The sequence below is a fragment of the Ambystoma mexicanum genome, chromosome 12 (assembly GCF_040938575.1).
Source record: "Ambystoma mexicanum isolate Mex_15411 chromosome 12, UKY_AmexF1_1, whole genome shotgun sequence".
In the NCBI taxonomy this organism is placed as follows: Eukaryota; Metazoa; Chordata; class Amphibia; order Caudata; family Ambystomatidae; genus Ambystoma; species Ambystoma mexicanum.
Genome location: NC_090936.1, coordinates 229,422,175 through 229,449,023, shown reverse-complemented (window position 1 = coordinate 229,449,023; position 26,849 = coordinate 229,422,175). Strand labels below are relative to the sequence as shown.

At 45.8% G+C, this 26,849-nt stretch overlaps 1 pseudogene; it reads left to right on the top strand.

Annotated features, from left to right (window-relative positions):
* Nucleotides 1-22,313, top strand: part of LOC138513467 (valacyclovir hydrolase pseudogene) — a 90,260-nt pseudogene extending 67,947 nt beyond the window's left edge.
* The last annotated feature ends 4,536 nt before the right edge of the window (nt 22,314-26,849 follow it).

The following is a 26,849-nucleotide window of genomic DNA, read 5'->3' as shown; positions in this document are numbered from 1 at the left end:
GTACCAGTACCAGTATGTATCTACCGCAGGGGTCAGTCTCTTTTGCAAAGTGGGTGTATGGGAGAGACCTTGGAATCAGAATCATGACTCCACGATCCTGCGTGGAATAGGAGGTATAAAAACAGTGTTCGCCCCATCCAGGGGAAAACTTAAGAGCCTGATGATCTAACAAGTGTGTTTCTTGCAAAAATAATATCTGGGCATTTTGCCTATTAACATACGCCATCAGAGTTATGCCTAAGCCCCTCATATTCCAACTGTGTGGTTTAACCCCGGCCACCACCCCATCAGCCATCATCTCTCACACGTTCTTGTTCCATCTTGACAATACCATACATTCTTCCAGCGTGATGATAACATGTTGCAGTTACTCTGTGCGTTTTTTATAAAATTTTTACCCCAACTTCCCACATGCATCCCCTCCCCCATGGTACCCCAAACCTAAACTATGCTTTGCCCGAACCACCCCCTAACCCCAAACCCTCTCTCCTTTAACTAAATTGTGCACTCGCATTGGGGGTGGTCTGTTGCCATGGCAGGCAGGGTCCCTGTTCAAAACATCAAAGCCATGTCTTTTCTAAGTTTCCGTTGAACCATATAGTAATGTTACCAACACTCATTATGAATTGCTGTGGCCTGCAGGGCCCATTTCAAACCCCACCTGGCATCCCTCTATACATGAAGTGCTGATCGCTAATCACAGTGTATGCCACTGGCCTAGGTCCAGCCCCTGATTCAGTGTGAGGCAAAGTCCACAATTCTAGTTGTAACTGTCAATTGGATCTTGTAGGTCGAGAATATATAGTGCTATCAATGTTCCACCCATTCATAGGTTCCGGCCAGATGATAAATTCCCCACTACACACTCGCCTGGTATACTCTGTGGACTACTTCAGGCTATTGTGGGGGATATTGCCATATACACACCCCGCTTCATATGAGCCAGCCACCCACCTCCTGCATTCACCACGTGTTCAGTGGGCGACCTCAGGGCATGGCGCTTACTCGATCAGACCTCCTCATGTCCACATTCGTTACAACCAATTACACGCTCCCTGATGGCTACAAGATCCTCTCTCCACCCAGATCCTCCCGGTCCGGTGGGGGGGGTAGCCCTGATCTTTCCTGAGTGGATTCCTGCCTCTATCTTCCCACTCAGACCTACTCCTCTTTTCTATGCCTAGTCTGTACGCTCTCTCTCTCTCCTACCCATTCTCTTACTGTGGCTACCATCTACCAGCCTCCTGCTCAAATCACCTCATTTCTCTCTGAGTGGGCGGACCTCTCCTCCTCCCTCCTGGTCTCTACCACTCAGCTCCTCCTCCTCAGTGACCTCAATATCCATTTAGACTCTCCTTGTTCCTCCTCTGTACACTTCTGTGACCTCTGTGACTCCCTCTCCCTCTCCATCCTACCCTCTGGCCCGACTCACTCTGCAGGGCAGACACTCAATGTCTTGATCTCCTCTGACCTCCTACTCTCCATCCCTTTACCACTCCTCTTCCCTGGAGCGATCACTCCCTCCTCTCCTCTCATCTCTCCCTCTCTTCCGCCCAAGCCAAGCCTACCCCAACATTTCCCCCAACACTGCCACCTACCTTCTTGGCCTTCCGGCCCAACAAGCGTGTGTCAGTGGAGGCTTTCGCTGACACCTTCTATACCCCCTTCACCTCTGGCTGTCTCACATCCTGACATAGCCCTGTCTCTAATCTACTCTTCAATTTTTGATACTCTTGATGCTCCTGCCCCTGTCATGAGGATCCATTTGAAGTCCAAATCCAAGTGCAATTCCTGGTATGACTCTGACCTAGCTACACTTAAACATAAGTATAGGGCGGCTAAGAGTAATGGAGGACTTCTTGTTCATCCTCTGACAAACTGGCTAGTCGCCTGCTCCAAAGGCAATACCGACTCCCTGTCCTCACCAAGAAGAGAGTCCACATTCAAGCTTGTGTCTCTGCGGCATCTAACAACTCAGCCGAACTCTTTAAAATCTGCAAGGAGCTGGCCAACCCTGCTGCAGTCTCTATCCCTCCTGTTGCCTCCCAGGCTCTTTGCAATGCCCTTGCCTCTCACTTTATCTAAATAACCCAGGACATCCTGTCCACCCTCTATACCCATCCCCCTCCACTCCCCTCTCCGTCTGTGCTTGCTGACCCTCCTTCAGCCACCCCCCACACTCCTTCTTGTCCTTTCCTCTAGTCTCCCCTGATGAGGTCGCTAGAAAAGTCCGATCTATGAAAGCCTCATCAAAACAGGTTAATCCCTGTTCCTCTAAAACCATTAAGGACCACATTGACACCCTCGGGTCATCTTTGACTCCACACTTTCCTTCTCCGCCCACATCTCTGATGTCTCTAAAAAGTCAAACCTCCTACTGCACCTCCTCAGAGCTACTCTGCCTTTCCTCTCCTTCCCCCAGAAACTCATGGTCTCCCAAGCTCTGGTTCTCTCTAGGTTGGTCTATTGTAACAGCCTCTTTCTAAATCTACCTGCCTCTACTCTCCGCCCTCTGCAACTAATCCAGAACAGGACTGCAAGACTTGTCCTTGGCCTCAAGCCCTGGGATCATATCTCTACAGCTCTGAAATCTCTGCATTGGCTCCCAGTGGATGCAAGGATTAAATTCAAAACCCTCTGCATTGTCCACAAGGCTTTCTGGGGCCTGGGTCCAAAATACCTTCAGTGATCCTTCCACAAATTCCTCCCCTCTCAAGCTCTTTGCTCCTCTACCTCTAATGCCCTCAGGGTCAGTCTTTTTTCGAAGAAACAAGCTGGGGGTAGATCTCTGTCTTCAGCTGGGGCCTCCCTCTGGAACAGCCTCCCTGCCACTCTAAAACTTGAGGAGAACCATCTCCGGTTCCGGCAGCACGTCAAGACCTTCCTCTTTGCTTCTTCCTTCGCTCCCCCTCTCCCCTGCTGGTCTGTTCTCTCTTGGCACGGTGCACCTGCCCACCCTCTGTCCTCTGGGCCCAGGTACCTGCTCACCCTGCCACCCTCCCGCACTGCCTCCGGGCCACCCCTTGCAATGGGGTCTGTATTTGTACCCATACAGCCCCCCTTTTTCTTCCTGCACTTATCAGACCTACCCTGTATGCTGCCTTAAACCCAGCACTTGCCAATTGCTGACTGCAATACCACTGTTTGTTTCCTGTATTTATTTATTTATTATTATTTATCTGTACCTCCTTTGCTCCACACTTTCCCCCTCCATGCACTTTTCCCCGCCCCCTCTCCCATGCACTTGCACATTCTCAACGTCACTGGGCCCAGTAAGATCATTGTTTTGTTCTCCCCTGTTCCCCTCCCTTGCCTTGTCGTGCTCTTAAACACTTATATACGAGCGCGATAGAAATAAAATATCAATATCAGTAATATTGACCTTATATGAAATTTGTCCAGTGTCCTCAATAATAATATAGGTCAATACATTACATTTACTCATTTTCATCTTCAGGTGGCAGCTTGTCAGGTATAGGGATATTAGCCTCTACGAAAGTGGCTGCTTCCTCAGGAAATGTGAAAAAGTACATCTTATTCTTGAATTGCATGCGCAGCCTGGCCTGGTACAGCATTGCATAGGGTATCTTGCATTCTCTCCGAAGTTTCTTTACTCTGATGAACGTGCGCCTTTCCTGCTGGACTACCAGGGTGTAGTCAGGGAAAATACAGATCATGCTGCATCCCATCTTCAGGTCTTGTTTCTCTCTTGCGGCTCTTAAAATCATATCCCTGTCTCTGTAGTTCATGAGCCATGCTATTATCGGCCGGGGAAAGGTGCCCGGCTTGGGCTTTTCAGCCTGGGATCTGTGTTTGCGTTCGACAACCAACATAGGGGACCAGCCTGGATCCCCTAGCAGATCTTTCAGTAGATCCTTGATGGCCAGTTCCATAGGCATCTTTAGGGCATCCACGGGTACCCCTATGATACGAACATTGTTTCTGTGGGATCTGGCTTCCAAATCTTTGCACTTCATTTTGACAGTGCACAGGTCTTTCGCCATGCTTGTCACCATGTTCTGTAGTGCCTCTATTGCGTCTTCTGCTGTGCCAATCCGTGTTTCTGCATCTGTGATGCTCTGCATGGCTTTCTCCAGCTGGGCTCGAATTGTTGTGATGTTGATGGTGATACCATCTAGCCTGTTTATGGAAGTGAACCCTTGCTGCATAGTGGTATAGACGCTTAATAAATCCATAGGGGCAGGGGGCAGCGTTGATGTCATCTCTTCTGGGCTGTCAGTTCCCTCACTGCCCATGCTGGTCAGTTTGGTGGCTGGCTTGGCAAATCTGTCCATTGTGCCGCCCTTCTTGAATGCTGCTGCTTTAGGCATTATATTGTGGCACTCAGTATTTGCACAGATCAGATGCGCTTGCTCTGAGGTATGGGTCAATCAGGACTCCGCCCCACTTGTGTCAGTTCAGGATAAGTTCATTCTTGTGGTGTTCAGGGTGCGAGCCACGTTTGCCCAGTACCAGTATCGTATGTGCCTTATGCCACTTCTCTTAGTCTGTTCCTCAGCTTCCCTTAGGGCATCGGCACGTTTAGAGTCTCTGATTTGTGAGTTATGGCGTGTCTCCTCCTTAATCCCTTCCCTCTCATTACCAGATTGGGTATGGGCCAGTTCAGAGTCTTTCCATGTGGCTTGCCCTCGAAATGCCACTAAAAGCGCCCCAGCGCAATAGTTGTCATGTTCCTGGCTCTCCCGTAACAGCTCGTGCTTATGTGTGGTTCCCCCTCCAGTCATCTGGTCCATGTGGACGGTTCGGTTGCTGGTGTCTACGTGTTGCGGGCAACACTCTTATAACGTGGTCTGGTGGGGGGAAGGTCCAGGCCTACGCCAGGTGGTGAACAAGGCCCTCAAGATTGTGTGCCCCGGGGAGGGTGTGTAGGGAGGGCTCGCCTGGTAACCCTCCCATTGGGGGCCAGCTGTGGGTCGGGTCGCGAGGTATGCCAAATTCTCTGCAGGCGCTATCCCCGTTCCCCACCTGCTTACTGGGTATTCTGTGTGTCCATCAGCTTGCCGCAGCGTCTGCGTAGTGGCTTTATGAGCTGGCAACCAAATGCGCTGGAGAAATTTCCACTGTCTGCGCCTCGAGGCAGGGAGTTCACTTGGCCGCGTGCCATTCCGGGCTGATGTACATGTTCCACGGTACCCGCACCGGCTTCGGTGGACTGGGATGGTGCTGTCCTTTCATGCGCTCATATTGCGGAGTGGCAAGCAATTTCCACGTCAGGTGTAGGGCAATGGTGTTGGGGCCCGATGGCCCAGGTCGCCGCTCAGCTGTGGCACCACTTACTGGTGCGTTGTTGTCTGGTTCTGTGTTTCCTCACCACCTCCTGTGCGTCTGGCGACCGTGCAGTATGTGAAGAGCCCTGCTGTCCTCTTCGGAGCACAGCTCAGCAACATTGTTCTAGACGGGCCAGTGACTCCTCGCTGCTTCGACCATGCAGCGTACAATGGGGGGTGATCTGCTGCCCCCAGTTTGGGTCCAGGAGTGCGGGTGCAGCCTCGGGATTGGAAGCGGCACTGGCGAGGCGAGCGTCCTCAAAGGGCAAATTGGGTCTCCGCCTCTTCACAGCAGGGATCGCATGGTGACAGCGTGTTAGTCTTAACAGGAAGTGACCTCCTCGACCACCCCAGGTCGTCCCTTTAGGGAGCTGATGCAGGCCCAGCCAGTCAGAATATCGCATCTCCGGAGTTGTAGCTGCAATCCTCCCAATTTTTTGCAAGGGTCAGCTCAGGTAGTTCACACCTCTTCTTGGTTGATATCATAAAACAAACAGACCTTTTACCCACTAGTATTTGGTCCGGTACCCCAGCACACTGACAGAGCTCACGCAAATTCGTGCATATGGCCTCGAGAGCAACAGCGCCCCCGGCCGATGATTTTTGAAGACACAAACTGGACCAATTAAAATTCACTTTGTGTCCTATTGTGATTGATGTAATGGTTTTAGGTTTCTATTGTTCGTATAATGTGTATTTATTGTATGTTTTGTGATTTTTGTATTTACTAATGTGTTGTGGATAATCCTAGATGATTGTTTTTTGTATAAATATTTTAGATTGACATGATGTTGAAATTTAATATGAAATTGTAATAAAATTGGTATTGTAATTGTATGTCTTGCTATTGGGTCCAATTGCTCAGGATTACATTGGGAAATCATTTTGAGAAAGTCACCTGCAATCACACGTGCAATACATGCCAAAGTCTGTAGAAAGTGTGATGGCTCACTGACCCATCTTATCAGAATGTAAATCTGACAATTACAGGGTATACTCAGAGTTGTACAACAAACATATCAATCCTCTGTCCTGACTTTCTGGGTATCCAACTACCTTGTGACCACCAGGTTACCCACATTTTTACAGTGGCAATTTTAACCTCCTGATGTATCTTACCAGTAGACTTGGACAAACCTCATAACAAACTCAAATCACCCGAATTTTCCATGGTTTGTCCGGGATTAACCTCGGATGAAATTCCTGAAAAGTTTGCCTGAAGTTCATCCACGTGGCTTAAAGTGAGGCACATGGTTGGGATCTCCTGTTCAGTCTCAGGAAGCTTTCAGAGATCCAGGAGGCTGTTGTGGAGGCAGGCTTAGGAAATATAGGTAAGGCCTAATAAAGTGAAGTGCCTTCAGAGAAGCTGTGGGAAGAAAGAAAGGTAGTGAGCAGCTGAAATTCATTCAGAGAGTGAGATTAAGGGTTGCTTTTTACCTATGCATGGCTATGTAACACATTCAGTGATTTGGAGTCGGTGTACAACACACGTTCCATAACCAGAAATTCGGAGAGCCGGGTGACACACAGTCAGTTCTAGCTCTTGAAGTGAGAGGATGAGACATGTGCTATCAGTTCACACCTGAGAGGAGGAGCAGGAGGAACCACTAAACCCTCAGGGCAACATGTTGGAGGGGCACCCGTACCTGATTTTTCTAGAAGTAATCAGTAGATATTGGGGAGGAGCTGGGTGACACACCCAGTCATTGTCCATCTCTTGAAGCAAATAGACGAGATATGTGTCATTGGTTGACACCTGGAAGGCAGGGTGGGAGGAGCCTGAAATATTTTAGGGCAGCTTTTGGGAGGAGCATGATCACCTGCTTTTGCTGAGATGTCGGTGCAGAAATTCAGGGAGGCGTCCAGTGATACAACAGTCAGCATCTGACTCTTGAAGTTATTGGACGAAACACATTGCATTTGGTGACAGCTGTGAGGAGGACTCGGAGGAGCTAGGAATCCCTCAGGGTAGCTTGTAGAAGAGGTATCCTTTCTTGATTTCACTGGATGGGAGAGCAGAGATTCAGAGTGTTGGTGGGTGACACACTAGTCATGGTCCGTCTCTTAGAATAAGTGGATAAGACACATGCCATCGGGTGACATGGGCAAGAATGAGCAGTAGGAGCTAGGATTCCCTGAGGGCAGCTAATGTGTGGCAGTCTCATCTGATCTTGCTGAGAGGTAGCAGCAGAGATTTGGGTAACAGGTGACACACATTTAAGGACAATTAAACAACATATCGATAACCCAAATTAAAGAGAGGCAACGGAATATGCGCTGCTCATGGCGTGTTTCCTCCTGCAGCAGCACTTGCTGTGTGCACTAAGGAGGTGAGAATCACATGTGGCCAATTGAAAGTATCATCCAACTTACATTCTACAGCCCCATCAAAATACACTCTCCGGTAAATGGGCCAGTCGATGAAAATGCGGGATACTGCACTAAGAACCATGAGCTGTTTTTTCACCCGGACCATGTGTCTCCTGCCTGCAGCTTGATTGGCTGGCTGGACTACATTCGTGGAGGCAAGCATGGAGCCGGATGGTGTTTGCCGACCCCATCAACAGTGTTTGCCCTTTATAAGGTGCCTTGCCTTCCTGCACCTCCTCTTTCTGTACCCTCCATTTCGGGAGCGCCACCACCCACCAACTTCATCCTGCCTGTCCTTTCCTGCAGTCCACTGGGGCCTTTAAGATGGGCGATCGTGCAGCACTTCCCATCAGCTGTTTTTTCACCCGAACCACGTGTCTCCTGCCTGCCGCTTGATTGACTGGCAGGACTACATCCATGGGTGCAAGCACAGAGCCAGATGACGTTCGCCGGCCCCATCAAAGGGCCTCCATCTAAGGGTCAAGCCCTGTCTGACCCTGTCCGAGCCTGGCCACAACGTGTGTACTCACTTTCTTCCATCTCCACCCTCCACATCCGGTGTAAACCTTCTAGGCTGGGGGCTGTTGGTGACCTCTCATGCTTGGCCAGGCTTCAAAGCACACGTGCAGTCCTTCCTTTGAGTAGTGAACTCAGACATTTCTAGCTTCACCATCACTTGCTATCTGCTAGCACTGCTGATTCATGTGTTTTAGTGTGCACTGCCTGATTATTGTACTTAGTCTGGTTGTGTAGAATCTACCACCCCTCCCCTGTTACCCCATCTACTCTCCTTCTCTATTTTTTCTTGCTCCTATTTGTTCTTGTGCATCTTACCCTACATCGCCATCGCCCCCTCCCCTTCCTCCTTTTTTCATGTTTTTTTTTTGTACCGACCGCCAGGCATGTGCAATATTCCCTGTCATATGTTGTTACAGTTTTGTATTCCTCCTGTACTATGGTGTTACCTTTAAGCATATTGCACTTTCCCATTCTGAATATCCCAATGATTACTAAGAATGTTAATCCTTGTCCTTCCTGCATTGGAGCACTTTGAAACACTTGTTTAAGTGTACAGGCAACATATAAATGACCGATAAATAAAATAAATAAACCTCCACCAAGACCAGCAGAGGAAGTAGCACTTTCTGATCCACCCACTATCTCAGGTGCAGATGGAGGAAATGTGCAGATCCTATCAACTGAAGTATAGGGAAAAACAAAAGACAGAAAACATGAACGGCATGATTAAAAATCCAAGGTCTCTTTCTCTGCCACCCCATCGACTGTGTCTAAAATGAATAATGACGGGATGAAGATGACCAAGAAAAAGATTATGCTTCATCACAATCCAACAATATAAATTGAAAACTGATTACTCCTCTGTCCAGATATCTTAGATTGGTGACACTATAATTAACCTCATATCAATACTGGCTATTCTTTTTCCTCCACCACAAGAATCTTTTCACACTGAAAATATATTTTTTACTTTCAATTAAACATAAAAATAGAACATAATTCATGATAAAATACACTAAATGAATCATAAATTCAAACAAAAGTGGAGTTAGCAAGTGACTTTTTGCTAATATTCTATAGTATAACAGTTGTTCGAAAAATTGGTAGAAAAGGGAATACTACACAAAAGCTGTTGTATTTTCTAACACAAGTTCTCTGATGTAGATATTGCAGAGCTGTAGGTATCGTCTATAAGTCACATAGATCTAAATTTGTCAAATGGTTGACCTCAAATGGTTTCTGAAATGAAAAGACTGATTAATTGTGGTCTCTTCGATAGTCGACATACGTTTCGGTCATGTTGTTGATTGAGCTTCTCTAGCACTCTTTTTCAAGAAAATTATGTGGCATTCTTCAGGACAGGAACATTTCTTTTTTGGAGAGTCAATCACATATACCCATTTGCTGTCAAAGTAATGGTTACACTACAAAATTAATAGAAAAAATAGATTAAAAAACCTGTGGTGGAGGGAAGATAAAATGCAATCATTGGTCACCCCTATGTTGACACTTTCTTTACTTGAAAGAGATGTCACCAACCTTATTCTTAAAGAAGATTTGGACAAGAGCAAGATCAGTCAAGTGCAGTTATTTGATAGCTTGATCAGAGGAGTATTTCTCTGCCTTCCTTCATATCTCCATGTAATGGAAGAGATGGCTACATTGTATTGATTACCTCAGAACATCTTCATAGGTTGATACACCTATAGATTAGGGTTTACTAACATGTTGCCCCAGATTTATCTGTATGGTGCTGTGGGGTTCAATTTCTTTTGTAGAACTTCTTAAAAGTCCTTAGTCAATAAGTGTTTTTCAATAAGTGTTTTTCAGTAAGTGTCAATAAGTGTTTTTCAACATGGACGCCGCCAAGATCTTTTTACTATCCTTCACTCAGCAGCTCGGCGCATTGCAACTTCCTGGATTTCTCCTCGTTGCTAGCGCTCCACATTATTTCTCTTGGCGGTGATCTGCCCACTCTTCAGCTTACCTTTTGTAGACCCTCTCTCTGCCTTCCTCTCTCCCGCTCCACGCATTTTGCCTCATACCTTGTCTTCTGACTCGATCTTCTGTTCTCCTTTTCTTTTTCCCCTGTTCTGTCTGTTCATTTTGCTGTATCCTTTCTGGTGTTGTCTAGGACATTCCTGTTCATTCCCTATTTCAGATTCTTAATTTTTTGTTACACTCTTCCCTACTATTTCCCACGGACATTCTGCAGAGTTATTTCTTTTCCTTCAAAGACAGCTAGTTTTCCCGGACACTATTGTTTTCTATTATCAACCATCAAGACCAGCTTATTGTTTCATCCATTGTGAAGTTCTGTTTTTTTTTTATGCCAGAGGATTTTTCCCCTACAACGTTCTGGCTGTTGCGGAGAGGGGTCACCGGAGATTCCCAGGACTGGAATCACAGTGGCTTCCTTCCGAGGCAGACCTTATCTGCACAAAAAAAGAAGGCAGACGCTCGGCGAACCCAAAGAAAGAAGTTGGATTATTCTTCAACCACATCAGGTGAGGAGGAAGGGGAAGAAAGTGTACTACAATATCTGAGTGAAGAGGAGGATATTACTGACAAATCTGATAGCTTGCAACGCCCAACAGAAAATATGGCCACACCAGATTCAAGAACTTGTGGCAGTGGTTCAAAACCTTAATCTTGAGGTTCAGGCGCTCAAGACTGACAATGCAGCTTTACAGCAAAGAGTGGCTGCTAGAGAACAGCAGACTTCTGATCTCCCCCTTTTACCCCTGGTTTCAGGGAAATTTGACAGCTCTGAACGGAAGGTAAAGGAATTATTGGAGGCTTGTAACATTCATTTTGCCTTTAGAAAGGGCTTTTTTGCTTCAGATCATGCCAAAGTGGGTTTCATGATTACTCGTATGACTGGAAACGCTTTGGCATGGGCAACTCCATTAGTATCTCAGCCCGACCCAGTTCTGCAAGATTTCGCAGCTTTCAAGACCCTCTTACAGCAGACGCTCCTCAGGACAGAATGTGCCTGTGTAGCCAGTGAAGACCTGTTGGATGTACGCCAAGGAAATTCTGACCAACTTACTTACATTTCTATCTTTAAGAAATTAGCAGCCGAGGCGGGCTGGCAAGAACAGGCCCAATACACCATTTTTCGCAGAGGACTGTGAGAAGAATTAAAAGATGAGCTTGCTCGGATTCCTCGTCCTGAGACTTTTTCAGACCTCACAGCGGTTCTGAGAATAGATTTCCGCTTGACAGAATGAAAGAATGAAAAGATGAAGAACTGTAGCAAACCCCTTACCTTCCTCTCCTGCCACGCGCCCCATCAGAGATGAACCTATGCAAATAGGAACTACTCGAGCTCCGTTAACTCTGGAAGAGAGAAAGAGAAGAAGAGATGGAAGCCTCTGTATGTACCGTGGTGTTTCCACCCACCTGTTGAGGGACTGTCCAGATGTTCCTCCTAGGAGGCTGGGAAATGAGCACCCTTGATAGTTAACAGGACGGACTATCGAGGGGCGACCTCCAGTCCCTACACAACCTTTTCTGTCACCTCCGCCAAGACGTCTGAGGATTTGCGTCTTATGGTTGTTGCTGTCAAGATCCAGTTCAGAGGGAGAGAAGTCGACACACAGGCCCTGCTGGACTGCAGAGCTGCTGGAAACTTTCAGGACACCATATGGGCCGATAAGTGGGTCTAAAAAGAATCTCCAAGACGGAAGATCAAAAGGTGGAAGGAGTGGATAGAACACCCCTGTGTTCCGGACTTATTACTCATACTACGGTAGAAGTAAAAGTCTTCATTCAACAGCACTCAGAAAGAATGAGATTTGATATCATCCGTGCAGCCTACTTTCCGGTCATATTGGGTATAGGATGTCTCAGAAGACACAATCCTACCATAAACTGGATCAACAATCTTTTGAGTTTTCACTCCAAGCACTGTAAAGAGGAATGTCTACCCGAACCACTGTTTGAAACTGTAAAGACAGTATGTTCTACCGAGACTTAGTTCAATCCATTGCATACCCAGTTATTTAACTGTGTTTTCTGAAGTCTACAAGGAACAATCTCCCCTCAAACTACCTCCACATAGACCAGAGGATTGCAGAATCGATTTAGTTCCCCAGGCCTTGGTTCCTTTTGGCAGGATGTACCCCTTCTCAGTGTCTGAAAAGGAGGTACTTAGGCACTATCTAGATGACAATCTCGCTAACAGGATCATCAGACCTTCCCGATCCCCAGCTGGGGCCTCTTTGTTTTTCATTCCCAAATGAGATACCAAAGAGCTAAGGCCTTGTATAGACTACAGGGGTCTAAATAAGGTAACCATCAAAGATCGCTATGCCATGCCTATCATTTCAGAAGTGTTGGAGTCGGTCCAAGGCTCTGCTGTATTCACAAAACTTGACCTCTGGAATGCTTATCACCTGCTCCACATTAGAGCAGGTGATGAATGGAAGACGGCCTTCTGCACTCCATACAGTCTATTTGCGTATCAGGTAATGCCGTTCGGGCTAGTCAACGCCCCTTCCGTTTTCCAACATTTTATGAATCGTTTGTTCTCAGATCTATTGGGTCAAACCACGGTGGTCTACCTAGACGATATTCTGGTCTTTTCTCGTAACCGAGAGGACAATCAGCATCACATTAAGGAGGTACTACGCCGGCTCCAGTTACATCACCTTCTTGCAAAACCCAAAAAGTGTGCATTCTCACAGTCTTCAATATCTTATTTGGGGTTTATTTTATCAGACCAAGGAGTTACCATGGATCCAAAGAAGGTAGAAGCTATTTTGTCTTGGCCACCGCCTTCCTCGGTCAAGGAGATCCAACTATTCCTTGGATTGGCCAACTTTTACCAGAAGTTTATTCCTGAATTCTCCCAACTCACACTTCCGATTACCTCTCTACTAAAGAAGTCTTCCGTTCCTTTCAACTGGTGCTTGAAACAAAGATTCTGCACGTCTCCTGTTCTAAGACACCAGACCAACTACAGCCCTTTATATTGGAAACCGATGCTTCAGCTGCGGCGGTGGGTGCCGTTCTCCTTCAGTCTAACAAAGGCTTAGAACATCCCATATGTCAGGATGCTCAGGTCCAAGGCGCAGGAGCGAAGCAGTACCAACCACCCCCTCAATGGTCCCAGTGTCTGCAAGTCAAGGCTTACACAGACCTCTGTAACCAGAGCGGGGAAGGAGGGTTAGGAGCTCGATGAGTGGATAGGTAGCGGGATTTTTAGGTTAACCGGATTGAGGGGTAGGAAGAGGTTATGGATGGGACTGGGGATTGTAGGGTAAACGATGGCTGCACACTTTTCCTGAACTGTTTGCTGCAAGCGTGTTTAACACCTTTACATGTAAAGGTGTTTCCCTTCACACCACATTGCCCTTCAACATATCATGTACATTCTCCTCAGAGCACGAAGTTAAAACAAACATGGATTGATAAACAAGATGTGAGTCCTGTTACATTTTCATGAACAAAAGTCTCATGCACAAGCACACTTAGCTTATACTTCTGTCCTTAAGTCCTGTCCTGCAAAGGCTGTCGAGTCCTGTGCCACGTCCTTGCGGTCAGGTGATCGGATGCACACTAAAAGGAAAGAACAAAGGACAAGCATTAGCGTGTGCCTTCTGATTCCGTCAGTCTCTCACTCTCCCAAACACACTCTACACGCATTCTGCATTCCGTGCATTCAAACATTTCCAGGTTCCTTTGGGGTGCGCTGCCGCACGTGGCCTTCAACCCCCCAGGATCTATATTTTGCCAGTATTCGGTCTTCCTTCAGACCGACTGCCTTTTGGCACTGTAATGCGCTCCCGCCTCGTGCGCCTTTCCGGCTTATGTTCCACGAGACAAAATAGTATCGTCTTTCGCCTGCACACAATCACAGAGCAGAACTCTTTCCCCCGAACCCCGCCCACTTAGCTCCTAAGTGCCGGCGCAGGGGGCTCTGGAGGGGTTGGGATGTGCCCCCCTGCGCTTCCCCCGTAGGTCCCAGACACTCCGTGGGCTGAGCGGTACTTATCTTTATGAAGCGAGGGGCCGGATGGTTCCTCCGGAGGCTCTGGGCCCCTCGCGTGTGAATTCCGAGGAGCTGCTGGGCACACGTCCACTCTCCTCGATGTCTCGAGCACAAGCCCCGTGCCTTGGGGCTTGCGCATGCGCACTCGCGCACCACACCCAGCGCGGCTTCTCATTGGCTCGCGAATCCGCAGAGCATGCTGGGAAATGTAGTCCTGGCGTGCCAAATGCTGGGATTTGTAGTTTTGGGCGGCAATTCGTCTACAGAAAGGGCATAACAGCCTTTTTAAGTAAAGTAGCTTTCTGGGTCTAGGTTTCTTCATGGTCCCTGGCCCTACAGTTCCAACAGTACATGATCTATGGCTAGTCCTGCCCCTGACACCATAGCCTACTTCTCAAAGACTTTGAGCCCAAGCCAACGGAACTATTCAGTAATAGAACGTGAGCTGTTGGCCATGAAATTAGCTTGTCTGCAGTGGAGACATTTGCTCCAAGAAAGTCTACATCCCTTCCTAATATGGACGGATCATAAAAACCTGCAGGTACTCAAACAACAAGAATGCTACAATACCCGTCAAGCCAGATGGGCTCACTTTTTTGCTCAATTCCACTTCAGTATTATCTATATACCAGGTTCCCAAAATCAGATTGCTGACGCATCATCTCGCAGAGAGGACACCAACAAGAACCCTACTCAAGAAAAGAACTGATGTTTCCCCTTACAAGGATTGTTTCGCCAGTGACTTCCTTTTTGCAACAGGTTCAAGACGCTTCCCTCAACCTGGCCTACCTCTGCCTTTATGAAGCAGCCGGTGGAAAGAAGGGATGGGTTATACTTTGCCCACGGGAAGTTGATCATTCCATCTCATGATCTCAGACAAAGGGTTCTCCGATGGTACCATGACTCCAAGGTTGCTGGTCATCGGGGAATACGAAGTACTCTGGAATTACTCCAAAGATTATTCTATTGGCCCAACATGAGAGCGGATACTCAAGAGTATGTTCAAACCTGTCTAGTTTGTTTACAGAGAAAACATCTTACACAGAAGCCATTGGGATTGCTTCAACAGGAGCCAAATTCCACTTGCTCCCTGGAAGCACATCTCAACTGACTTTATAGTTGATTTACCCGTCTCACAAGGCTGCTCTTGTATTATGGTAACAGTGGACTTCTTCTCCAAGCTAGCACATTTTCCCCCCCTGGCCGGAATACCCTCCGCTTCTGTTATGGCGGATGTCTTCTTGAAAGACATTTTCAGGTTACACGGTCTTCCCCAGAAAATCATATCCTATCGGGGCAGTCAATACACCTCCAAATTCTGGACAGTTTTGTGCAAAAGATTGGGTATCGAAAGAGCTCTCTCCTCTGGATTCCATCCCCAAACCAACGGACAGACAGAGAGGCTGAATGGAACCTTGGAACAGTATCTCAGATGCTTTATCAACCAACAACAAGATAACTGGGTGTCTTTACTCCCCACCGCAGAGTTCGCATACAATAACTCGGTGCATACTGCATTAGGAATCAGTCCTTTTTACTGTACCTACGGTATACATCCCCAATCCATAGTGCCTGTTTTTTTGGTAGAATCAAACATACCATCCATTGAGACTACACTTGCTCAAATCAAAGAGGCCCACGATACGGCTAGACAGAGTCTTCAAGAGGCATGCAATTGCTATAAGGAACAAGCTGATAGACATCGTAGACAGGTACCCAAATGGGGGAAAGGCACCAAAGTAATGCTTTCTACCAAGTTCCTACCTCGCTGGGTCCGTCCTTCCAAATTGGCTACCCATTACATAGGTCCCTATGAGATACTTTCCAAGATCAATCCTGTAGCCTATCGCCTTAAATTACCAAAAACCCTAAGGCGGGTACATCCAGTCTTCCATTCCTCTCTTTTACGGCCTTATTTGCCTGGTATCCGAATGCAGTCTGCTCCCAAACTGTGTGTCTTTCCCAGCTCTATTTCTGAGGAGTACGAGGTCTCTCAGATCCGGGACTCCCGGTATCACAGAGGTCGCCTAGAATATTTGGTCCACTGGAAAGGATACCCCACTTCCGAGGATACCTTGGAACCTTGTTCCAATATTCAGACCCCTCGTTTGTTGAGAAAGTTCCATAGATTCCACCTTGGTAAACAGAGAGGACGAGGCCTTCGAAGGGGGCATACTGTCACGAACTTGGGTAACTGGTGCGTATGGGGTAGGTGGAAGTTCGGCCGCCATTAGAGTGTGCCGTTACGTTGTTTTCACAATGTACGCAGCGGTCTAGTGTTTTTCAACATGGCCGCTGCCAAGTTCTATTTACTATCTTTCACTCTGCGGCTCGGCGCGTTGCAGCTTCCTGGATTTCTCCTTGTTGCTAGCACTCCACATTATTTCTCTTGCCGGTGGTCCGCCCACTCTTCAGCTTACCGTTTGTAGCCCCTCTCTCTGCCTTCCTCTCTCCCGCTCCATGCATTTTGCCTCATACCTTGTCTTCTGACTCGGACTTCTGTTCTCCTTTTCTTTTTCCCATGTTCTGTCTGTTCGTTTTGCTGTATCCTTTCCGGTGTTGTCTAGGACATTCCTGTTCATTCCCTATTTCAGATACTTCATTTTTTGTTACACTCTTCCCTGCTATTCCCCACGGACATTCTGCAGAGTTCTTTCTTTTCCTTCTGAGACAGCCAGTTTTCCCGGACATTATTGTTTTCTATTATCAACCATCAAGACCAGCTTATTGTTTCATCCACTGTGAAGATCTGAGTTTTTTTATGCCAGAGGCTTTTTCCCCTACAACATTCTGGCTGTTGCGGAGAGGGGTCACCAGAGATTCCCAGGACTGGAATCAGGGTGGCTTCCTTCCGAGACAGACCTTATCTGCACAAAAAAAAGGAAGGCAGATGCTGGGCGAACCCAAAGAAAGAAGTTGGATTATTCTTCAACCACATCAGGTGAGGAGGAAGGGGAAGAAGGTGTACTCCAATATCTGAGTGAAGAGGAGGATGTTATTGACAAATCTGATATTTGGTCATACCAACTTCAACTTAGTGGTTTAATTACATAATGTTAAATAGGAGAGGGACCTAGTGCGGCATTCTGAACAATTCATTTATCATACACACTTTCATTTCCATCTTGTACTTAATTATTGATGTTCCTTATCATAATTATTCACATCCAGGCTTGACCCTGCAATTTCGTTTGTAATTGTCTTACATGTAAATGATTTTCATTTATGTTATGCTTGTGAAGGGCTGCACATCTGGCTGCCTTAATCAATTGGTCCCTGCTGCAAAAACAAAGAATAAAGGGTCTTTGTTTCCATTATCTGGATGTATTCTGGGGGTTATGCTCACAGGTAGTGGTGCACCAAATCTCAACCACGTGTCTGGGAGTGCAAGCAACATGGGCATGCCACTGACTACAGTTCCCAGTGCTACTGGCACCAATTGGGTAAGCTGAATCTATATGGGGGGTTTGGCGCAATGTCCTTGATGCTACCGCAGTGCTGTACCCCAGCTCTGGGATATGCAAGAACCCTCTTTCTATTCCTCCTCACCACTATTGGAGCAGTCAGTGGTGGTTTCATGGTCACTAGCTGCCTTGGTGAATGCTGAGGGATCAAGTTTCAGGTACACCTCCCTGTGATATTTGCACAAAGGGTTCCTCCGGGCCATCATTTCTATGGTTCAGGCTTGGCTCCTTCCCTTCTGCTCTCCCTTGACCCTTTTTCCACAGCCCTCCACTGTGCAGAATTCCAAAGGCTCCTACACCCTGATGTATTTTCCTGGTGGCAGAGGAAAATAATCCCACTCCCACAATCCAGTTGGCTCTGTAGGGGGGCTTGAGGAGGCTGCTCTCCGAGTCTCCTTCTATGCATGGCTGTCCCCTCTGCCACAGCAGAAGCAGGAAGAGACTCCTTCACCACCACCACCTACTCTTCCGTCTCTTACTTCTCTCCCTCAAGAAGACCCATTACATGCTGCTGTATCTCTGCAGGCTGGTCCTCCCCTGACCTTCCACCTGATGGGGCAACCCCTCGCCCGCCGCAGCATAAACACATTGTTAGGTGGAGATCACATCCTCCTCTATTCACCCAGCCCAGAGAAACGATAGACCCAGAAGCCTGTTGTGAGTTTGTCTAGGATTCATCTTTGGCAAAACCTGTCCCATTCTAAAGATCTTTCTTTGCCAAAAGATGTTTCCACTGGCGCAGGTCAATTTTAGGGGAGCTCATGCAATTCTGCTTGCCAGGATTGGAAACAGAGACATTTTGGATACACAGAAACCTTCAAAGTAAGAGTGCTAAGCCACCGAGTTTGCTTATCATAGTTTGTACTTTTGACTTTCAGATTACTCAGTTTACAGTGGAACAGATGCAATAATATACCGTGCTGTGCTATCTGCCAATATGCTTGGCCAATCAATGTAGCCAGTAAAATGGGTCTGTTTGTTAATATCTACAATTAGCATCCTGGGCGGGGAAGCCAGCCAAATAAGGAGCTCAGAACGCAGGCTCTATTCTCCAGTATAAACCAGGTTTTCAAGCAGCCCCACACCTATGCACCCCTTGCCGGAGCCTCCCTTGCTCCCTCCCGCCTCCTCCCCCATGCCATCTTTAGCACCCGCGAGTAAACACACACATGGGTGCTAAAGGCAAAGTGATATAAAAAAAGTGTACCTTCTGTGCTCCGAGCCACGTGTGCATCAGGAGACACATTCCTGATGGAGATGGAGTTTCACAGGACTGAATAAAGGTACATTTTTTAAATTTTTTATTTTCACCTTGCATTTATCTGTACTCGCGGTGCTAAAGGCGAGGTGATTTTATTTTAAGAAACTTGAATTACGGTTCAGCCAAGTGTCACGCCTAGTCTCCCAACTCAGTTTCCTTGTTGATGATGTCACAGTCATCAACATAGAAAATGGACTTGGAAACTATGGCGCTGGGCCGAACCGCAAGGTAAGACCCCTTTTTAAAAAAAAGGTATTCACCATTAGCAGTTTGTAGGGAACTGCACGGGTGCAGATGGCGATATGGCCCTGGGGGTGGGGTGGTGACCCTATTGGTACCTTCCCACAGCCCGCGTTAAGGTACTCTACTTCCCTCGTGCCCTTAACTTGGGCAGCTTGTCATTACCGATAGGGTCGGCTGGCCGCCTCGGGTCGTATCACCTCATGAAAACATTTGTGGGGAATCCAAATGCAACAGCTTGTAATATTGGTGGGCCAACTCTATTTTGTATCATTCTGAGGACACCAAAATGAGTACCACAATGATCAGTAAAAGTAATATTTGCTGTTTACTGTGTTAAATGTCTTTATAACATTCCATGCCAATAAACCTGGTTTGAATCTCAGAGAAGTAAGGAGTGGGCGAGGAGTATGTTACACAGAGTTGGAGGGCACAGAAGCAACGTCCTTTGCTGTTCATTGACATATTCATTGGCTATGCTAGCTTTTACTCAGCTTCCTCCATGAACTGCTCTATCGTCCTCATGCAAAAGTCACCCCTCCCCTTTCCCACTTATCACCTTGCTCAATTCACTGGTAAAACTAACTTCACCATCTTGTCACCCTGTGGCATGTTGATTGGGCATTGTTGGTATGTGCACTGTGCAATAGTTAATTTCCTATGAGCACTCTTCGTATTTGCACAAAGCCAGGATCATGATCTGAAACCATGCCCAGGGCAGAGTGAACATGTCAATAGTGCCCAATCGGCATGGCCATAGGTCACACACAGTGGGGATTGTTAGTATGTGCATTGTACCTTTTGCACAGCCGATGGCCATGTCCAGGAAGCCCTATTAGTATTGCACTGTACTGGGGGATGGCCTAGAACCATGCCACAGAAACAATGTCCTCTGGGCATGGTTGCAATTCATGCCTATCAGGTCTTGTTGTCACGTGATCGTTTCCCTGTGTATGGCCAGAGAACATGCCCTTTACCCTGTGTCTTCTGGGCATGCTCACCAGGCAATGTTTGTATGTCAGCTACCTCAAACATAGTGAACATACCAAAAGTGTCACGTGGAATGATGATAGGTCAAGCTCTTGCCCAAGGTCTAGTGGTTGCAAAGGGATGGCTGCAGATTCTTCTTCCTTAATATATCCATGCAGTTTTCAAGCATTCTTTGCAATTGAAATGCTTTTCTTTTATTCTTTTCTAGTGATTTTCTAATCAGCAGAGCTGCAAGTAAGAGAGATGTTGTTCCATGGTGGACCCAGTGTGATTATTCAGTTACAAACACAGGACTAGCAGAAGCTGCAGGAGTAGTTCCTCTATCTTCAACTTATGATGACTGAGAACAAGCAGAGAAAAGGCTAAGCAGGAGCACCAGGAGCAGGCAGGATGAGAAGATAAGCCTTCTACAGAGTATCACAGAGCCCCACACCGCTGATGGAAACAAGCAGCGGGGCTTCAATAGACACGTCATACTTGGAGCAAGAGGCGGAAATCAAACAACGGACAGCACTTCTGACACTTTTCTCCAGTCTCTTGCACTTGACCTGAAGACAGTCTCACAAGGGACAATAATATTATTTTCTGTAAAAGCTGACATTTGGTCCAAAGCCCCTGGAACCCACGTGTGGATATTTTGTTTCTGTACATGTAGCTGCCTATCCTCAACAGTCCTTCACCAGTTGTCTATTCTACTGGTTCCCAACTGTGTATCTCACTACATCAATCATTAGTTATTCAGAGCAATTCTCGACTCCAGCAGCTTTCTCTACAAAAGTACTCTATAATTGGGCCCTTGTGCCTGTCTTTGGTGCCCCGATATATCTGTTGTTCTCCTGTTGTGTACATGCAATTGATATATGCCATTACATTACTACTGCACCTGCTCTCATTGTAAGAGGCTCCAGACATTGATCTTATGTGTGGCGCTAATCATTAGGACACTAGGACACTGACCCCATTGGTGCTGTCTGGGCCTCTCTGTCACTGTGAACATGGCTCTGTTGAGGGAAATCTCTCCCTTATGGTGTTTTGCTAGATCTATGAACACTGCATGGCTGATGCCATTGAAGACATCAATGTCTTACTGCGCCTCTGTGACCTCTGCCAAAGTTGAAGTGAACGGGGCACACCTCCATTATCAGCTAACAGGGCAGGGAAATCATGCCATCCTGCTCATCCCAGGAGTGATGGGCAGTGGGGATACAGACTTTGGACCACAGCTGAAGTCATTGAATAAAGAGCTCTTCACAGTGGTGGCCTGGGATCCAAGGGGCCAAGGCCGCTCCATTCCACCGAATCGGGATTATCCTCCATATTTCTTTGAAAGGGATGCAAAGGATGCTGTGGATCTGATGCAGGCTTTGAAGTTTAAGAGGTTCTCTATGCTGGGGTGGAGCGCTGGTGGCGCAACAGCCCTCATAGCAGCCGCAAAATACCCTGACCTAATACACAAGCTGGTTATTTGGGGGGCAATGTCCTATATTACGAATGATGTCATGAAGCGGTTAAATATTCTCCTTGATATTTCCAAATTGAGTGATAGCTTTAGGAAGCCCTTGGAAAAAATGTATGGCCCTGAGTACTTGTCTAAAGCCTTGAATATGTTTATGAAAGAGATTACCTGCTTTTCTAAGAAACCCAATGGTAATATTTGTCACAATGTGCTGCCTCTCATTCAGTGCCCGACATTAATAATTCATGGACAGAAAGATTATTTCATGAGGCTCTACCATGCAGAACTAATTCAAAAGCAGATAAAAGGATCAAAACTACATGTGATGCCAGAGGGAAAACACAACCTGCATTTGGACTCTGCAGAAGAATTTCACAGAATCGTCGAGGACTTTTTAAATTAAGGATATTCGCACAAAAGCTGGTATGTTTGCGCCAAACAATTCTAACATTTGGCAGGCAGATAGAAGTGTGAGAAAACAAATCTAAGGGACGTTTCCCTCTTAAAAATGTACTTGTCTTGCCAGGTTGGGACTCTAAACTATTAGTAATACAGAAGACATTTTTTAAAACAAAATTTGTTTAGCAGTGTGCCCATCTCTCAATATTCAATTGTTGAGTACAACAGGTTGGTTAACAACAGATCTTTTTCAAATGCCGCCCTCATTCTACTCTTGCCCCCATGTTGAATTTTAACTAAAATTAAAATAAAATATGTAAGAACTCTGTCCCTTATTCCAGTCTTTCTTCCATGCTTATTTCCTCCTCAACTTTTATTTCCCTATTTTGAAACTCCTTTATTTCTCTGTCTCCCTTACTGTCCTTAAACATGCCACTTCAGAAAAATACAGACGACAGAAAATCACTACTTATCTATAATGCCCACAAACCGAACTGCTCCGGACTTCCACTCTCTGCTCCTGGAACACAAGAGGCTTTACACACTTATTTGGAAAAGACAGCAACAAACTTACAAACTTCGAAATAGTCTGACTCCAAAAGACTTGGCTCTCCACAAGTCCATTCTGTGACGGATATATATGAATCATATGACCCGCGCCATAACCACAACCAAAGGTCGCGCTCAATCAGGCCTCATAACGCTATGGAAAGTTGACGCAAACTACAGACTAATCGAAAATGCTATCACCAAATCCAGGGTTCCAAATAACTCTTCTTAAACAAAACCAGAGTGATCCAATGACCCCAAACACGAAGGAATCCCCTTTCCTGGCTATTCTCAACATTTACTGGAGCCCGTCTCTCCTGTCTGACGAGGAATTCCAGGACGAGATATTGACTCAAATTGACAACCTTTACACGAAACATAGATTTCTATAAGTAATCATATGCAGGGATCTAAATCTTCACTGTCCCAATAGCGACTTAAGAGAGAAAGCCAAATCTTGGTCAGCAGCACTTCAGAGGCGAGATTTCCGACTCCTGAAGGGGAACACAAGAGGAGATATCCTTGCAAAGCTGACCTGGCACAATGCGAAACTCCACGGTCATCTTGACTACATCGTCACCTCTACCAACCTGTACCCCAAAATCACAGAACTGATAATCAGGACTGACAAGAACAGCAACCATGCCAAACTACAGATGACATATAACATCCCCACCAACCTTTAGATAAGAAAAAAATTCCGAATCTAAATACCAACACTGGCTTAACTCGATTACGCATACCAGAAGCAAAAATAAAAGGATTGGAAGATTTATTTACATCATATAACAGAGATGTAAAAGAAAAAATCAATTATGAATGGCTCCTAACACCTTATTTTCAGAAAAATGTCCAGAGTTAATCTAAGACAGTCCATACTCACGCCTACCTCGAAGCAATCGCATTGGCAAAGAAACGAATGCGAAAATCTCTGAGAGCAACAAAGAAAACTGACTCTATAGATCAAATGTTTAAAATCAAAAAAATAAAATCAAAATTCAGAAACTGGCTCAAGAACAACTAAGCAACCATGGCACAAAATGATGCTGAACACATGCTGGCTGCTCTGAATAAAAGAAACACTAGGGGCCTTTGGTCACTTTTCAACCCGACGCATATCACTGAACAACGTCTAATTGCAGAGGTGCCTGAAGAAGCCTGGACTGTCCATTTCCAATCCATATACAATGTGAGTCTAGAACAAGAGAGCAATAATATCCCAGCCAGTACGACCAAGAACCCATGGTATAACCAATGGGGCTATGAAGGAATCCTCTTTCACATCAGATGACTCAACTCTTCCAGAGCCCCGGGCCCCGACGGCCTTAGCAACACTATCATCAAAAGCCAACCCAAAGCCTGGGCTAAACTAATTGTAAGACTCTTCCCCCTCATCTCTGCAAACTCTCGGGAAGATCTTTGCACACAATCTTAGTCAAAAGATTTAACAAATGGACCAAGGAAAACAATAAACAAGACCCTCGTCAAACTAGATTTTCCAAAAATGTAGGTACCAACATCAATCTACTAATCCTCAATATCCTGAAACAAGAGTCAATCAGAACCTGAACCAACATCCACGCCATCTTTGTTGACCTTAGGATGGCATTTGACACTATAAGTAGAAACAAACTGTGTGAAAAACTTTTGAAACATAAATATGCACAAGAGCTACTTGAACCCATCAAAGCACTTTACAGTGACACCACCATTAGAGTCTGACTTACGAAAGATGGAGTCCTATCCTCTGTCATTCATACCTCCAAGGGACTCAAACAAGGATGTCCGCTCGCTGCAACCCTTTTTCATTTCTACTTGCTGGACATTGCCGAAACCAAAACATACCAATATCTAACCCGCCGAAACGAAACTTCCGCCCCATACCTTCTGTATGCGGACGACATTGTAATCTTTGACAAGACCGAGGTTGGCCTTCAAAAAAGTCTTAACAAATTGGAATATTTCATGAACTGTAACAACTTGGAAATTAATCCAGAAAAAAACAAAGCTTTGTCGCTCAGCTTTTGTTCCAAAAAACAACACAACCGCCTGCAATTCCACCTAGCAGGACATACACTAAATACAGTTAAGGAAATCAAATATCTTGGTGTTTTGATCTCGCAATCCAGCGTGTAACAGACCTGGTTTAACCACCTAAAACACAGAGCCCTGACCTTAGCCAGACAAGGCCTGATTAATCACTGGAAATTTGGCCAATTCACCATGAAGCCTGTGATAGCGTTTTACAAACAGAAAGTCAGCGCCATACTCCTATATGGGAGTAAAACACTAATTAACATCTCTCCCATAATTTGGCCAATGACAGAAGGTCTCTTCTGGCGGAAAATACTATTTGTGGCCAAATCGTACCCAATGCCGACAATACGGCACAAACTAGGACTACAATCACTAAGTTCCATCCAAAGCTGGAAACAACTGAACGCATATTGAAAGATCATTAACAGCGATGAAACACCAGCATCCAAGATCTTCGCCCGAGGACAGGCAGTCCAAATTCCAACTTCCTTTGATCTATGGGGAAAAAGCCTGTCACTGCATTCTGAACGAAAAAAACATTTCTGTTGAGATGCTAATAAACAGACCCACGAAAGCCAAACAGAAAATTAAGGTCAATGATTGAATAAAGACAAGCTACGATAAGGCAGTGTACAAAATGAACATAATTTCCGAGAAAGAAACAAGAGCGCTTAACGAACTTCCACCCTACTTGGAAAAATTCCCCTCAAGAAGAATTTGCGACACGTACCTAGGAATATGCCTGAATATTCTTCCAACCAAAGAATATTTAGCGGAAACCAAACAGATAAAAACTCTAGAAAACTTTTGCAGATTCTGCAAAATTGATAATCAACCCGAAGCAATCTGCCACATTATCCTAAAAGGCCCCCTGCTGACAGAACGAAGGAAGCAGTTTGCCAACATGATGAATCCACAGAGACCCAGCTGTGGAGGAAAAGAAATGTGGCTCCTAATAACATCTGGCACTGATCGGAAAATGATTACAATCATCATCCAATTTTGGATCTCTATCACGTCTAAAGAATAACGTTAAACAACGACATTGAGCAATGGAAATATAAAAACATGTCACTATCTACATGAAAATCTTGAAATGTCGCTCAAGGAAACAAATATGACGTAAAGTTTTGCGAAAAACAAACTAACACGTTAATAAAACTAAAAATAAAAAAATAAATAAATTACTGTCCTTATTCTAGGCCACTGAGTTTTGAGAGCCCTCCTGCTTTCTATTCACAGGCCCTTGTGCTTTATTTTCCCTTTTCACTTGGTTAATCTTTTTCTCGTTCCCACCTACCATACACATGTATGTCTCATTCCGTCCCACCACCATTTTTCTTCTCCTTGTCGCCCCTCACTCTTTTCCCTGTCAAAGTCCATGTCTGGAAAATAATATGCTGCATAGACCATGACAGAGAATCGTTTTACTACAGATGTACAATGTTATCAGAATACAAATTTGTTGTCTTAAACTCCGAAAGATTTATCAAGAAAACGTGCTCAAGTCAGAAATCCTCAAAAATGTGCCTTTTCCAGAACATGTGGTTTGCACTGCACATTTCCCTTTGCAAGTCAATTTTCAGAAAACATAAATTTGAATTAGGAAAGGCAGAATGTAGCAAACAATTTGAGAACTCTTAATGCTATTAGAGTCTTTGTGGTTTCTATTATGCCGAATATCAACTGCAGAAGCAAACTGTGTATTTTTTATAGTTTTGATCTATTTTATATAATGTGTTGCCTTTGAAACTTTGGCCCTCATTGAGAGTGTGGCTGTGCAGCAGAAAAGTGTCTGTAAGTGGTTTACATTCACATTTACCACACTGTCAGATTAAATGTTTCAATACTAAAATACTTTAAAGCGCTTCATTTTGCATGGGGAAAATGGCCCTCATTACACGTTTGCCGGTCTGGTAACAATGGTACTGGTAAGCTTGCCGGTACCGTTGTTACCGGACCGGCAAACTATGAGTTCTGCTCATTCTGAATGGTGCCAGTGCTACCGGCCTCCCCATTCCAGTTGAGCCCTATGGGACTCAATGGGAATGGGTAATAAAAGTTTCTGGCCCCTGGCAATGGAGAAATACATGGTCTGCCAGGGTTGTAATGGCCCTGTATTTCCCCATTGCCAGGGGCTGGAAAAATGTGCAAGTTTGGCGGCAGCCTACTGGTGTTATCCGGCAAGGCTACTGCCAAACTTATAATGAGGGCCAATGTCTGCCCCTCAAACCTATCACTCCATGTGGTAGTTAGCAATCCCTTTGGGTTCCAATGT